A 17,162-nucleotide genomic window follows, 5' to 3' on the forward strand; every position below is an offset into this window, starting at 1 on the left:
GACATGTCTCCCTTGCCTCCGGTTGCGGGATCGCCCGGTTCTGATAGGGGATCGCCGGGTGATGAGGAACGGTCTATGCCTAGCTCTGGGGCCTACGGGACTGACCGAGTTTATTGCACTCGCGGCGGACGGCTGTGTCAACCACCGACCCGCTTGGGTTACGACTACTCCTATTGGTGGTATTCTTAAGACAGGGAGAATGTGATGAAAAGTCTACTTAATGCGAGTGTTTGGCTTAATACACATACCCTAGCTGAGGAGGGCAGTCCCCGTGGTGAGGGGCGTGATGCATATGTAATCTGCTTCGAGAGATGTAGTATGCTGGGAGGATGATGGGAGATCACACGATGTCATGACTCTATGAGAGAGCTTGGTGAGCTTTTGCTGTTTAATGGTAGTTGCTTCATTCAAATGTATTACCATGTATTCCTGGTATCTTGTTGACGAATGAAATGCTTATGATGTTTTATTTGTAGATGCACCAGGTCGATTGCATTAAAGCCTCGTTACTTCTGAGAGGTCTTTGTTGCTCTATTCATTTTCACATCAGACAAAACAGATTACAAATAAAGTATCTCATTTAATTAAGTCATGATGATCAAAGCCGGGTGATCTGGACAATGGGCGCGTTTTTAACAATAGGCCATTATAAGTTTCCATTGGCTCTCGATTGAAAATTACAAGTCGTACGAATTAGACAAATATATTACATTAAAGTCAGATCAGCCACGCATTCAATGATACAAGTCAGAAGGGCTGAATCCATACATACAATTACGATATTGGGAGATGTTAGAGCAAGCGTGGGGCATCATTATAAATTAGGGTGGATCCATACATACAGTCTTGGCCAAAAATATTGGCACCCTTGCACTTTTTTCAAATAATGCACCATTTCTTCCAGAAAATTGTTGAAATTAAAAACCATGTTGGTATCCACATATGTATATCTTTGGTTTGCAGTGGAACAAAAAAAAAAAGCTGAAAAAATCACTAAATCTTAGCTTAATCCACACGGAAATTCTAAAATGGCTGCAACAATATAATTGGCACCTTTTAGAAGTTAGAAATAATTAGATTTCCAGCAGGTGATTCTTTTTTACTTTGGAATTGAACTCACCTATGGTGAGTTGCAGGTGCCTGCAATATAAAAATCACTCACTCAACCGGTTTGATTGGAGAAAAGAAGTCATTCTGCTGTTTTGTGTCACTGTGTGTACCGCAATGAGCATGGAGAAAATAAATAAAACCAGATAATTGTCTGAGGAGGTCAGACACAAGATTGTAGCCAAGCATGGACAATATCAAGGCTACTACAAGTCCATCTCCAGAGACCTTGATGTTCCTGTGTCCACCGAACACAATGTTATCAGGAAGTTTAAGGCTCATGGTACTGCAGCCAACCTCCCTGGACGTGGCCACAAGAGAAATACTTGATCGAAGATTGCAGCTGAGGATTGTTCTAATGGTGGAGAAAACACCTTGATCATCTGCCAAACAGATTCAAGCTGACCTTCCGCTACAAGGTATGACAGTTTCAACTCGCACCATCCGTCGCCAACTCATGAAAGGGGGTTCTATGGTAAGAGACCCAGGAGGACTCCACAGCTGAGAGAGAGACAAAAGAAAGCCCAATTGGAGTTTGCTAAAACACACCTGAACAAGCCAAAATCCTTCTGGGAGAATGTCCTGTGGAAAGATGAGACCAAATTTGAGCTTTTTGGTAAAGCACATCATCTCTATGTTTACAGAAAACAAAACGAAGCCTTCAAAGAAAAGAACACCTTCACTACAGTCATGGAGGAGGTTCAGTGATGTTTTGGGGTTGTGCTGCCTCTGGCACTGGGTGCCTTGAATGTGTGCATGGCATCATGAAATCAGGAGATTACCAAGGTATTTTGGAGCACAATGTTCAGCACAGTGACAGAAAGATGGGTCTCCGTCGAAGGTCATGGGTCTTGCAGCAGGACAATGACCCCAAGCACACTTCAAAAACTACCCAGGAATGGTTCAAGACAAAACGCTGGACTGTTCTGAAGTGGCCAGCAATGAGTCCAGATCTAAATCCCATTGAACACCTGTGGGGACATCTGAAAACAGCAGTTGGGAGAAGGCACCCTTCAATTCTGGGAGAACTGGAGCAGTTTGCACAAGAAGAGTGGGCCAAACTGCCAGTAGAGAGGTGTAGGAAGCTCATTCATGGCTATAGGAAGCGCTTGACTGTAGTTATTTTGTCCAAAGGCTGTGCTACCAAATATTAAGTCCAGGGTGTTAATAATATTTTGTCAATGCCATTTCTTTTTATTTTCTGATTTAAAAGGATATATTAAGTTCTGAATCAAAAACAAAGGTTGTGTAAAAACAGTGAAATAAAGAATTGTGGAGACCAAATACTTTTGTCAATTTCAACTTATTTTTTAGAGAAAATTGTCATTTATTTGAGAAAAGTGCAAGGGTGCCAATATTTTTGGCCACGACTGTGCAAAGTGTGCCTGAAACCCACATGCCGCCATCTCCAAAACTGCCACATGCCAACATGTAAACCTTCAACAACCATCTCACGATGACGTGAGTTGTTTTACTGTTTGTTTGTGACCTTTCTGCTTTGAATTCCCAAGGCTAATTGCAACAAAACTTTATACGATCGGATTTTTAAAGGTAAAGGGGCGCCAATTGTGATCAGATAAAGGGGCGCCAATTTGATTCATACAGCTGCATGAAGAAGTAAATGTATTTTATTTGCCAGATGTAGGGCACACCGTTATATGAAGTTTTCTAGATCATTATTTGGTTCATCCTAAAAATACAAGGGTAGCCCAGCATGCACACAAAAAAATGTTTTATTAAAGCGCGGCGTTACGCGCGCTGCTTGTGAGCAAGGAGGAAGCGGACAAGCGGTAACATATAAACGTCTTTATTGTAAGACTACACTGTAACACTGAACTCCTCCGGGGCTGGTCGCCCGGTGTATATCATGAGGCCACGCCTACCCCTCGGGCGTGGCCACCGCCCACTTGGTGCGTGGAATGATGTCACCACGCCAGTGGGCTTTTGTGTCCGCCACACGCGCCCCCCCAGAAATCCCGCGCACCTGGAGGGCCAGTTTGTGGGGCAGTCGAATGACCCGGCCGAAGCGCCCCCTGGCGATCGGCGGCGTCCGGGGTGCAGGGATACCAGGTGGGATGCCCCTGGCTGCCCCTGGGATGGGTGCAGGACCGGGGGGCGCCGTGGCGGCGGGGCTGGGCGGTGCCGGGGGTCTGCCCGCAGGAGGGCGGCCCCGACGTGGGGGTCGGGCCACTGGCGGTGGATGGTCCACATCGAGGTGGGCCGGCTTGAGGCGGTCTACCGAAACGCGGTCAGGAGTACCGCCGATGTCCAGGGTGAAGTGCTTCGCCCCGGTCTCCAGCACGCGGAAAGGCCCGTCGTACGGGGGCCGCAGTGGTGTCCGATGGGCATCGTGGCGGACGAAGACGTACTCCGCCGTGCGAAGCTCCGGGGCGACGTGCGTCGGTGGGTGCCCGTGGCATGCCGTTGGCACTGGGGCGAACCTCTGGGCGGTCTCTTGCAGAGCGGAGCGCTGCTGTGCCGCGGACCATGGTGCCGTGGAGTCGGGGAGGAACTCGCCCGGCACCCGCAGCGGTTGCCCGAAGACCAACTCCGCCGCGGATGCGCGCAGGTCCTCCTTGGGCGCCGTCCGGAGGCCCAGCAGGACCCAGGGGAGCCTGTCGACCCAGCCGCCGTCGCGGAGGGTGGCCCGGAGCGCGGCCTTCAATGAGCGGTGAAATCGCTCACACAGGCCGTTAGCCTGGGGGTGGTAGGCCGTGGTTCGGTGCAGCCGGACCCCGAGCCCCTGCGCAACCGCCCCCCAGAGCTCCGAGGTGAACTGGGGGCCGCGGTCGGATGAGATGTCTGAGGGGGCGCCGAACCGGGCGACCCAGGTGGCGATGAAAGCCTGCGAGACATCGGCCGCCGTTGTCGACGCCAAGGGCACGGCCTCCGGCCACCGGGTGGTGCGGTCCACCATGGTGAGGACGTGGGTGAAACCCCACGAGGGGGGCAGAGGTCCCACCAGGTCCACGTGGACGTGGTCAAACCGGCGTTCCGGCACCGTGAACGGGGCCAACGGGGCCTGGGTGTGCCGGTGCACCTTGGCGCGCTGGCACGCGAGGCATGTCCTGGCCCAGCCGCGGACGGCCTTCCGGAGGCCATGCCAGACGAACTTGTCGGCGATCAGCCTTTGGGAGGCCCTCGCGCCCGGGTGGGACAGGCCGTGGATGGTGTCAAACACCTGGCGCTGCCAGCCCGCGGGCACAATGGGGCGAGGACGCCCGAGGGAGACATCGCACAAGAGGGCCGCGCCCGCGCCGTCGAACGGCACCTCGGTGACGCGGAGGCCCGTGACGGCGGTCCGCAAGGCCTGGACGTCGGGGTCAGCGGCCTGGTCCGCTGCCATCCGGGCATAGTCGATGCCGAGGTGGACTGCATGGGCGACGGCCCGGGAAAGGCAATCCGCAACCGGGTTGTCCTTCCCCGCGACGTGCTGGATGTCCGTCGTGTACTCGGACACGGCCGAGAGGTGACGCTGCTGCCGGGCCGACCACGGCTCGGTGACCTTGCCCATCGCGAAGATCAGCGGCTTGTGGTCGACGAAGGCAGTGAACGCCCGGCCCTCGAGCAGATGGCGGAAGTGCCTGACCGCCAAGTGAAGTCCGAGCAACTCGCGGTCGAAGGTACTGTAACGGCGTTCGGGCGGGCGAAGCTGCCGGCTAAAGAACGCCAGCGGTTGCCAAGCTCCACACACCCATTGCTCGTGCACCGCGCCCACCGCGTAGTCCGAGGCATCGGTGGTGAGGGCGATCGGTGCATTGGGCGCCGGGTGCGCGAGCATGGTGGCGTTAGCCAAGGCGAGCTTCGCGCCCGTGAACGCCGTGTCCATCTGCTCGGTCCAGGTAACGTCGCCTTTGCCCGGCTTACCTCGGAGAGCTTCGTGCAGGGGGCGCAGGAGCTGGGCGATACGGGGCAGGAACCGATGGTAAAAGTTCACCATGCCCAGGAACTCCTGCAGCCCTCTGATCGTGCGGGGGCGCGGAAACCCCTTCACCGCCTCCACCTTGGCCGGCAGGGGGACGGCTCCGTGCCTGGTGACACGGTGCCCCAGAAAATCGATTGTGGCGGCGCCGAACCGGCACTTTGCGGGGTTCACAATCAGGCCATGCTGGCCCAGGCGTTCGAAGAGCGTGCGGAGGTGGCGTAGGTGCTCTTCGCGGGACGCGCTGGCGACGAGGATATCGTCCAGGTAGACGTAGACAAAATCCAAGTCGCGCAGGACGCTGTCCATCAGTCGCTGGAACGCCTGAGCCGCATTCTTCAGACCGAAGGGCATGCGCAGGAACTCGAAGAGTCCGAATGGCGTGATGACCGCCGTCTTCGGGACGTCCTACGGCCTGACGGGGACCTGATGGTAGCCGCGTATGAGGTCCACCTTCGAGAAGAAGGACCTGCCCGCCAAACGGGCGGAAAAGTCCTGAATGTGGGGGACGGGGTAGCGGTCGGGAGTCGTGGCGTCATTGAGACGGCGATAGTCCCCGCACGGTCGCCATCCCCCGCCGGGCTTCGGCACGATGTGCAGCGGCGACGCCCAAGCGCTCTCTGAGCGCCGAACGATGCCGAGTCGCTCCAGGGTAGCGAACTCCGCTTTTGCCACCGCCAGCTTCGTCGGCTCGAGGCGGCGTGGCCGGGCGTAGACCGGTGGCCCGACGGTGGGGATGTGATGGGCCACCCCATGCTTGACGGCCCCCGCCGAGAAGGTGGGCCGCGTGAGGGCCGGGAAGCCGGCGAGGAGGCGGGTGAATGCGTCCACTGCCGGAAGCGTACAGACCAACGTGGCCGGAACCGAATCGTTCGGCAAGCCGCTTGGCAAGCCGCTCGTTGAGCTGGGCAACGCACATGCGAGCGAGCTGAACGTCTCGGCCTGGACAAGCCGTCTGCGCTTGACGTCGACCAGGAGCCCATTAGCGCACAGGAAGTCCGCGCCAAGCAGTGCCATGGGCACGTCGGCGGTGACGAACGTCCATCGGAAAACCTGCCCTCCAAACCGCAGAGAGAGGCAGCGTTTTCCGTACGTACGGATGGGCGTCCCGTTCGCGGCAAGCAGCGCGGGGCCCCCACCCGCGGCGTGCTTGTCTGACGTGCCGGCGGGAATGACACTCACCTGTGCTCCCGTGTCGCACAGGTAACGGCGCCCGGAGAAGGTGTCCATTATGAACAGCAGGCTGCTCGAACGGCCGGCGCTCATCGCCACAATTGAGCGCCGGCCCGGGCGTTTCCCGACCCGTTGAAGGAGCACGGCGGATGACACCGCCGAGCTTCGTGGCCGAACTTGGCGTGGAACCAGCACCAGGTGGTGGAGCTGGAGGAGCGCGGCTGGCTCCGCCAGGCCGGTGGAGTCGACGGGTTTCCCCGCGGTGGCGGTTTTCGCCGCGGCGGTGGGCGGGGCGTGGCGGCGTTCACGAGGTGCGTATCAGCATGCTGCTGAACCACAGCGTGCTGTAGAAGATGATGCTGTGGAACATCAGCGTGCTGTAGAAGATGATGCTGTGGAACATCAGCGTGCTGTAGAAGATGATGCTGTGGAACATCAGCGTGCTGTAGAAGATGATGCTGTGGAACATCAGCGTCTAAGGCCGTGACGGCCACGCCAACGCTCGCCCGCGTGTCCGAAGCGGCGAAGTACTTGTCCGCCTCGGCCGCCAATGCTCGGGGTTCCGTTAGCCCGGTCCCGGCCAACGCGAGGCGAACCTGCGCTGGAAGTTGGCGACGGAAAAGCGCCCGGAATAGCGAACCGGGGGCTTCGTCGCCCAACAGTGACAGCATATGGTCCATTCGGACCGACGGGCGCGTCTCACCGAGGTCGGGGAGATCCAGGAGGCGATCGGCCCGTGCGTCGTCCGTGAGGCCGAACGTGGCTAGGAGTAGCCGCTTGAGTGCCTCGTACTTGTGGCCGTCCGGTGGGTGGCGAAGGACGGACACAACTCGAGCGGCCGTGCCGGGCCCGAGGGAGGCGACGACATGGCAGTAGCGCAGGTCGTCGTTGGTGAGGCGCCGAAGCTGAAATTGGGCTTCGGCTTGAACGAACCAGACTTCGGCCTGGGCCTCCCAAAATTCGGGAAGTTTAATCGCCATTGCCTTGTCGTTGGCCATTGCAATGGCGTCGTGTTCGGAAGGATCGCTACGGTAGATCCAACGTCGAGGGTCACCAGTAAAGCACGGCGTTACGCGCGCTGCTTGTGAGCAAGGAGGAAGCGGACAAGCGGTAACATATAAACGTCTTTATTGTAAGACTACACTGTAACACTGAACTCCTCCGGGCTGGTCGCCCGGTGTATATCATGAGGCCACGCCTACCCCTCGGGCGTGGCCACCGCCCACTTGGTGCGTGGAATGATGTCACCACGCCAGTGGGCTTTTGTGTCCGCCACATTATGTCCCTTCTTTTCTATTGTTTGGCATTTTCTACAAGGTATGGAATGTCCCTTCTTTTCCATACTTTGCCACATGGCACATACTCCTGTTCTAGATCGATCCAGATCTTCACCAAAATTTCACTTCACTTCACTTCACCTTCAATGGTGAAGAATCACTTAAAAATTAAATAACTCTCGCATCCGAATCCATATCCAGATCTTCACCAAAATTGAATCGATTCTTCCTTGTCACACACACAACCTCTCCACCAAGTTTCGTCCAAATCCGTCCATAACCTTTTGAGATATCGTGCTATGTATCGGTTTTAGCTTTATCTCCCAATGGTGAAGAATCACTTACAAATTAAAAAATTATCGTATCCAAATCAATATTCAGATCTTCCCCAAAATTTATTCGATTCGTCCTTGTCACACATACAACCTCTTCACCAAGTTTCGTCTTAATCTGTCCACAACTTTTTGAGATATCCTGCTATGTGTCGTTTTTGGCCCGATCACTCAATGGTGAAGAATCACTTAAAAAATTATACTAGCTGGATCCGAATCCGCTTCTTCACCAAAATCTAATCATTTCGTCCTTGTCACATACACTTCCTTTCTGCCAAATTTCCCCCGAATCCATCAACAACTTTTTGAGATATCTTGTTCACAGACGAACAGACAGACAGACGGGTGACAACATAACCTCCATCCACCTTCGGTGGTGGAGGTAAAATTGCAATGTTTTGAATCTTGATGTATCGGTTTAATGTCATTATATTACATTACAGCAGCCAATCTCCTCTAGCTTATTGATGGTATTAGCATGTGTGTTCACCACATCCATCCCCATACCATTCATTGTTCAGCTCTTCCATGAATCTTCAACTTCGTATAAAAAGTAAGTGTAATGTTGCAAAATGGCCTCAACTGATGTCTTCAGATCCTTTCCAATGAAAACTACCAACTGATCTCTTTTCCCAACCCGAGGGAAATTCTTTATCGGATTGGCTGATGCGATGTTGCAATCACAATCATGTGTCATCAAGTTATTCTGAGCAAATGGATTGAATTACAGCATCTAACAAGATGCACTACCTTCAGGTGCTGTTTCCAGTAATGTAAATAGTTAACCAAATAATTAAATAAGTAAAGAATGAGAAGCCTTTTGAAAATAATGACAAAGGAACAGGTTTGTCAATGTCTCAGGCCCCATAAGCTATTTGAGTGAAATGAAATTTTCATCCAATAGTATTGTTGCGTCCCCGGGGTTAAGACCCCAAGAGGATGAATGGCCAAAACAAACTTTAACTCTGAGGCGTATACCCAATTTGGTGGTAGTGACACGCGCGAGAAGGTTTGAGGTCTTACCTGATCGGGAACACACACAGGGGTTATCCGATCCTCACAGACAGAGATTGCGGGGTGGGGGAGGGTTGGGAAGTATTGACTTGTATGCTGAAGAATACGGTACGTTTCATATCTCCCCTTGAGCACCAGATTTATTGGCCTTCCTCATTTCATTGTTTATTTCAAACATGAAACACTTGAAGCAAGTTAACTTTGGAATAAGAACAAGATATATCTTGCCCATAAAGTACATAGTAGTTAAAAACTCAATTGTGTGTACATTTTTATAAGCTCAAGATAAAAACAGCCAAGCATTTTCATTGATTTCATTCGAAATCCTAACAGAATAAGGAATTGCACTATTTTTACACCTGATTGTTCTACAGAAGATCTGGGAGATTTTGAGTGCATTTCTTAGAGCGTAGTGTGTCTCATCGTATAATTGGGCAACCGCTGTCTGAACTCGAATTTTTTTTTTTACCATTTGTTTCCCAAATTTCCAGTCTGTTGTTGCTTCAGAGTTTGTACCCTGCAGACATGCTGGGGCTGATCATAATACTGATAAGATAGACCCAAGATTATTCTTAGGTATCTCTTCTGAATTCTCTCCAACTCGTTGATCTGAGATTCGGTCAAGCTAGCATTTCAGATTGGTACAGCATACTTTAGGAGAGATGTCACATAGCCTTTGTATCTGATCATCAAATCTTCACAAGACAGATTTAACTTTTTAAGCAGTTTCAACATGTACAGTTTACCTTTTGCTCTGGACAGAACATTCTGAATGTCTAAGTTCCACTTCAATTTGAAAGTCATTAAGGACATCTTGTGTAGCCGTTACCGGTTGCCTGCCCCTTGTGTTTTCAACTATTGTCATATCATCTACACGAGCAACGGTACCCGCCATACGGGCGGGGCTTCAATTGAGAAGCCGAAATGAAAAGGCAATGGCCTCTCCAATATTGTACCCGTTTGTGACGTTTGTCACATTGTCTCCAGTACCCGTTTGTGACGATGTTTTCATTGTGACGAAAATATTCGAATTCGAATTTATTTATTCGTATTTATTCGAATTGCACGAATATGTGAATTGTGATTGTGTTTGATTGTGATGTTTGTGCGGCGATGGGCGGTGTGTACAAAGGGCAGGGACTTAATCAATGTGAGCTGATGACTCGCGCTTACTGGGAATTCTTCGTTCGTGGGACACTGTCTCAAGCCCCAATCCCCATCGTGGATGGGGCTCAGCGGTTTACCGGAGCCTGACGGCGAAGGGCAAGGTACACACTGGCTCGTCCAGTGTAGCGCGTGTGCGGCCCCGGACATCGAAGGGCATTAAACGTTCATTAAACATTAAACGTTCATTAAAGGATTACGAAACGAAAAACATTACGAAATTACGGATTGCACGAATATGTGAATTGTGATTGTGTTTCATTGTGATGTTTGTGCGGCGACGGGCAGTGTGTACAAATGGCAGGGACTTCATCAATGCGAGCTGATGACTCGTGCTTACTGGGAATTCCTCGTTCATGGGACACTGTCTCTAGCCCCAGTCCCCATCACGGATGGGGCTCAGCGGTTTACCCGAGCATGACGGCGAAGGGCAAGGTACACGCTGGCCCGTCCAGTGTAGCGCACGTGCGGCCCCGGACATCGAAGGGCATTAAACGTTCATTAAACATTAAACGTTCATTAAAGGATTACGAAACGAAAAACATTACAAAATTACGTTCACACCATCACGTCAAACACTACCGTGAACACATACATTGTCACAACATCGTCACAATGAGAACATCGTCACAATGAACGTTATGCGGACGCGAATGTTATGCGGGAGTCCAAACCTGAGAATGCTGGAGACCAAAGCTGAAATTGGGAAAACTAATTAGCCTATTTTACTCCCAGGGGTCCCAGGATTACCCACCCAAAATATCTTTGCGATCGGTTCAGCACTTTTTACGGTACCTTCGAACAGACAGACGGACATTTGGTGAATTGTAGTAAGATACTTAAGAACCAAAATGGGTTTGCCACCTGTTCCACTTGAACCATTGCATTATTGATCTGAACCAGAAAGCATAGGAGGCCTAACTTGGTATGTACCTTGAGGTACACGACACATAAGGATCTTACTGCTTAACAAGATACCCTTGTATTGTACACTGAGTTATTTTGTTCAATACACTCCAGATTCAAGGGATTAGAGCCGGCCTGACATTCAGATCTATGAATTTATTCACTACTATATTATGATCAATCAAAATGAAAGCTTTAGAGAAATCAGTTACCATCACTGAGCTGTGACGTAATGGTTTGTTAGCATGCTCGTACAAATTATTCATAAATTTAATGAGGTAATGACAGGTTGAGTTGCCAGACCTGTTACTATACTGACGCCTGTCAATTTTATCCCTCACTAGTGAGGCACCCGTGCAACGCACAGGTGGGATTCTACATGCGGTAAATGGCTAAACTAGTATTTGTGAATCCGTGAATGCGTTTACTGCGGAGAGAGAGCAGCTTTGTATGGGTGGAAACTCAAAATAATGATTGTATTGAGAAATTTATGAAACCTCCAAACCACCTCAGAATGGAGAAAAGCAGCGTCATTCAGGTGGAAACTCAAAATCACAATTGTATTGAGGTATTACCATACCAGCGAATGTTTCCACATGCAGTACATGGCGAAACTGCGATTGCCAAATCCCTGAATGTGTTTACATATGCAGAGAAAGAGAGCAGCTTCGATTGGGGGTAAACTCAAAATCCTAATTGTACTGAGAAATTTATGAAACCTTCCACCACCAACCTTAGAACACCCGTTGGGACCCCAAAAGGTTCCAAAGAAAGTTTTGCAGGGTTAGTCCCAAAACTGAGGGAGTAGGTCAGGGATGGACAGACAGACAGACAAAGAGTACTGCTTTGTTATATACAGTAGATATCACTTAACAACCATTTTGCTACAAAATTCTCTGCCACCTTTAAAAAGTGATCAGTTCAAAACACTGGTCTCAATTTGTTCCATACTTGTTTTCCTGCTGGTGGTTTCAGGACGTGTTGGACATTGAAAAGCTATGAAGTTATTGGCCTCATGGTGATTACCTTTTGTATGTGGGCCGGTGGCAGCATTGCCTGACCCCACATCCCAATATACACGCTATAGCAGCCTCTGTTGGCCTCAAAACGAATGGCAAGGCCAAGGTGTGGTAGCATAAAACCTTACCCAGATGCTGAAGTACCTTCAACCAAAATGAGGGGCCTCTAGGTGCTAAAGTTCAGCCATGAAAGAATATCGTACAAACAAACACACAAACACTTTAAATTATTTATATAGATTGGACCTGAAAGTTCACATGCAAATTCTCTAATTAATGTGAGGAGGAATCCTATCTGGACCTGAGGCTTGGTTCTGATTTATATACTGCAGAACTTGTGAGAATTCGTCTTTTGGGTCTTCAGGGTATTTTGGGTCTTCAGGGTCTTTTGGGTCTTCTGGGTCTTCGGGGTGTTTTGGGTCTTTGGGGTGTTTTGGGTCTTCGGGGTCTTTTGGGTCTTCATGGTGTTTTGGGTCTTCAGGGTCTTGGGGGTCTTTTGGGTGTTAGGGGCCATTTCTTTCAGGTTCTTTTGTATCCTCAAAAGACCCCGAAGACCCAAAACACCCCGAAGACCCAAAAGATCCTGAAGACCCAAAAGACCCTGAAGACCCCAAAGACCCCGAATGTGACCACAGTGGCTGCAAGTAAGTTCCATATGCGTAATTTCAAGGGCAGCCGTCTTGGATAGCAGCTCTGAAGGATATTGATAACCACAGCAAAGACGAAAAACACAATGATGGGTCACAAAAATTAAAATATAAGTACAGAATGGACAAATGCATACGGAACCTGAGTTATAGGTTCAGATATAAATGGTAGCAGGCCATATTTAACACAACACTGGAACCTTTACTAATAATTTCTCGATTAAAGCAATATGTGAATCAGGAGTAACATTCGCGACTCTCGCCAAATTATTCCGAGACTACAATGCTCATAATGTACTTTCAAGCTTATAGTGCAGCGGCATAGCAAAAATTTAAGAAGAATTGTGCATTTTGTGATGGAAGCACCAAATTTGGCACAATGATAGAATGTTATATTTAGAACATTTTCAGATATGGAACCACTTTGAAATTCACCCAAGGTCGCCGCCATATTGGTTTTCAAAATGGCGGCTTTAAAAATCTGTAACCCTTAGGGGGGGTGGCGGAAACAAATCCTACAGGCACAATTATTGCCCCATTCACCCTATATCTTTTCTAACATCAGTAGACACATTACAGCGGCGATTCTGAGCTCAAGGGAACATCTAGGGGTCTGGGGAGTGAAAAATTTGAAAATTTCGGCCAAAAATACCCCTAAAAGAGGTAATTTGGTGTCAAATTTCAGGGGGGGTCGTGTATTGTCCTGTAGATAAAACATGCTGGTCCGTTGATTAACCCCTAATTAAACGACTTTTTTGTTTGTTTGCTCCATCCAGGTTTCAATCATGTCGAAGCAGTTCAAGTTAGTTCATGTTACCAAGCATGTAACTTCAACGCCAAAGACGCCACTGGACTGGGAACTCTGTGTTCTGTGTCAAGTTGATATAGGAGAGTCCCTACAGTGTCCTGCTGTCACGAAAAGAACTGATGCAGGTGCTGGATACAAGACACTTGAAGACAATCTATCAGCATTCAATAAACTAGGCAAGCTGCCACAAGACGTGGACTTGCAACGACTGGATGAAGGCCAAGGGATAGCTGCCACTCTAGCTGCCCACCAAGCCAAGTGGCACAAGTCATGCAGGGTGAAATATAACACTACCAAGCTACAGCGGGTACAGAAGAGAAGTCATCCAGAGGGAAGCCCTATCCCCAGTACAATCACAGATAAGTACAAGCTTACTAGGTCTCAGGCAGCTTGTGTTGATAGCATATGCGACAATTTGTGCTTCTTCTGCCAGCAAGAGCTTGGTTTGGAGTTTCATCAAGCAGCGACATTGGAACTAGATAAACACGTTCGCAAGGCTGCAGAGTTTCTTCAGGATACCACTTTGTTAGCCCAACTGAGTGCTGGGGACATGGTCGCAAGAGAGGCCAAGTACCATAAGAAATGTTTGACATCCCTATACAACCGCGTGAGGGCAGCAAAAAAGCTTGCTGAGCAAAGCCAGAGCACGGTAGATGTCATTTCAGCAATAGTCCTTGCTGAACTGGTAACATACATAGAGGAAACTGCTAACGAAGAAGACACTGCTCCTGTATTCAAGATGGCAGACCTCACCAAGCTCTACACAATGAGAATGGAACAGTTCGGAGTTGTGCTGGAAACACGAGTCCATACAACCAGACTCAAGGAGCGTATCCTGGCACACTTCCCTGATCTGCAGGAGCACAGGCAGGGAAGAGATGTCCTGCTGGTGTTTCAGGAAGACATTGGCAGTGCATTAGCCAAGGCATGTCAACATGATATTGACAGTGATGTTGTGCACCTGGCACGAGCTGCAGGGATTATAAGGAAGGATATGTTCCAGTCATCTCAGCCTTTCAATGGGTCCTTCTCAAACAAATGTCAAGAAGAGTCTGTGCCATAACTGCTGCTGACAATGGTCTCCATGATTTTAGAGGGCGCAGGCATCAAAGATCAGGCATGTCAGTCATCGGCATCGGCGTCTGTGACAATAGCTCAACTTCTCAAATACAACAGTGTGAAGCATGAGAGGAGAGGTGCAGGCACAGACGTACGACACAGCATTAGTCAAGAGACTCCTTTGCCAATATATCTTGGCTTGATGCTTCAAGCCCATACGAGAAAGAGGGAACTGGTTGACACATTATCTGGACTAGGGATCAGCATTGCCTATGATAGAGTGCTACGGATCTCTGCAGAGCTGGGGAACGGGGTCTGTCAGCGCTTTCGGGCGGAGAAGGTGGTCTGTCCCCCAAAGCTCCGCGGTGGAGTGTTCACCACATCAGCTGTGGATAATATAGACCACAATCCCAGTTCCACGACAGCACACGACTCCTTCCACGGAACTGGTATTTCATTGATACAACATCCAGACTATGACAATCAAGGCACAGACCGAGGTATTGTCATCATCGGGGGTGTCTCAAATGTCAAGACTGTGGAGGACCTTCCACGGTATTACACAGATGTACAACCAGTTAGTTCACTTGCCAAAAGCCACCCTGTACCAGCTGGAACCCAGGCGTCGCTGCAGAGGAATCCTGCACAAGCTGAACTGGATAAAGAGAAGAGGTGGCTCCAGACTGTGAAGGATGCATGTGACAGTGGTGACACACAGAATCCAGGAAACATTTCTTGGGCTGCACATCACGCAGAGAACCAATCGGCCAAGGATACTAGTATCACAGTCACACCCACTGCCTTGCTTCCCCTCTTCCATGACCAAGCCCACTCAGTGCCAATGATCCGCCATGCCATGGATGTCGTGAAAGCAGCGATCAATGAGCTAAACCCTGGACAGATACCCGTCGTCACACTGGACCAACCACTTTATGCGATCGCCAAGCAGGTGCAATGGAACTGGCCAGACACACATGGTGAAGATCTCTTTGTGGTCATGCTGGGTGGTCTACACAAAGAGATGGCAGCTTTGAAGACAGCAGGAGACTGGCTGCAAGACAGCGGTTGGACACAGGCATTGGTTCAGGCAGAGATAGCAACAGCTGGCACAGCAGACTCCTTCTTGCGTGCAGCTCACGTCAGCCGTACAAGACGCGCCCACCAAGTAACTGTTGCTGCCCTACACATACTGCAGCATCGTGCATATGACATATACAACGAAAGAGCAACTGCAAGAGATGAGGAACCATTGGAGTTCGAGGCATGGTGTGACCAGAGAGCAGCGGCATGTCCACAGTTTCAATACTGGTCCACTGTACTTAACCTGGAGCTCTGTATACTCCTCTACATACGTTCACTGAGAGAGTCCAACTTCACGCTGTACATGGACACCCTACCAGAGCTAGCTGCATGGTTCGCTGCATTGGACCATATCCACTATGCTCGCTGGTTACCAGTCCACATCAGGGACATGGTTGGCATTGCAGAGAAACACCCAGATGTTGCTGCCAAGTTCCATGCGGGGCACTTCACATCCAAGAAGACTAGGCATGCTTTCTCCGCCATCTCCCTAGACCAGGCTCATGAACAAAACAATGCCACAGTCAAAGGCGATGGCGGGGCAGTGGGCCTAACTGAAAATCCAAGTGCCCTTCGACGGTGGATGGTGGCTGGCCCCGAAGTTGCTCGGGTCATCACAGAATTTGAGACCTCACAGCAACTGCGCCAAAGGGGAGAGCACACCCACCACCATGAGCAAACCGACAGTGTGCAGAAGAAGTTCGTCCAAGATGTCCGTGCACTGACAACAGTCATCGAAGAGATGGGCAGCCCCTTTGAAGAAGAAAGCACAGATTTGCTGGTCCTGGGCACACTAGAGATCTTGGGCCCAGCTGTTGTAGATACTGTGCGTACAGCTGTACAGATTGGGAGAGATCAGTTCCATTCATTTGAGAAGGAACGTCTGGCAGACAGATCCAAGCCACTCAATGATGTCATCAAACGCAACAAACTCCCGTTGTTTTCATCCATCAAGGTCAAAGCTGCCCAGAAGAGCAAACAACAAGTAGCCTCTGCAAAGAGTGATTCAGAGCTCTTCTCCAGACTATACATCGCATGCCAAACCAGAGATGGGGGTCTCGAGCAGTTCTTCAAACATGAGAACAGCGCACATCCGCCAGCACTCTCGCAAAATGGACAGCTCCGCTTTGGTTCCAAAGCTGACTTGTTGCAGCCCTTAGAACAGCTTGTCGAAACAAAGTCGGACCCACCACAAGTATCTTCTGTGATCCTCGATGGAGCTGTAATAGTTCAAATGCTGAGCCCAGGCCAGACCAAAACATTTCTTGACTATGCCACAAAAGTATTCGTTCCATACATTATGTCACAGCTTCAACATCGATCTCGTCTCGATCTAGTGTGGGACCGCTATGCAAAGTCAGGCAGCCTGAAGGCAACTGCAAGGACCAACAGAGGCAAGGGAATACGCAGACGTGTCACTGGCTCTGCCCTCCTACCAGGCAACTGGCACAGTTTCCTCCGTGTCGACGAGAACAAGGAGGAACTCTTCAGCTTTCTGTCTAAGCAGGTCACGGAGTCCATCGATGTGCCAGACAAACAGCTGATTGCTACTGACGGTGAACAGGTAATGTGCATGATGTATGTTAGTGTGTGTTAGTGAAAGTGTGTGTATGTGTCTGGGTGGTGAGAGTGGGTGCGTGCCTGCTTGTGTGTT

The 17,162-nt window shown here is 50.2% G+C and overlaps 1 protein-coding gene across 1 annotated transcript in view; it reads left to right on the plus strand.

The window, feature by feature from the left end:
• The first annotated feature begins 354 nt into the window (after positions 1 to 354).
• Positions 355 to 17,162, plus strand: part of LOC137420791 (cytosolic purine 5'-nucleotidase) — a 104,234-nt gene continuing 87,426 nt past the window's right edge. The window contains exon 1 of the mRNA XM_068106163.2: positions 355 to 373. The gene's annotated coding sequence lies outside the window, so the exon portion shown is untranslated. The remainder of the gene's footprint in view (positions 374 to 17,162) is intronic.

Source organism: Myxine glutinosa, chromosome 2 (assembly GCF_964187855.1).
Source record: "Myxine glutinosa chromosome 2, kmMyxGlut1.1, whole genome shotgun sequence".
In the NCBI taxonomy this organism is placed as follows: Eukaryota; Metazoa; Chordata; class Myxini; order Myxiniformes; family Myxinidae; genus Myxine; species Myxine glutinosa.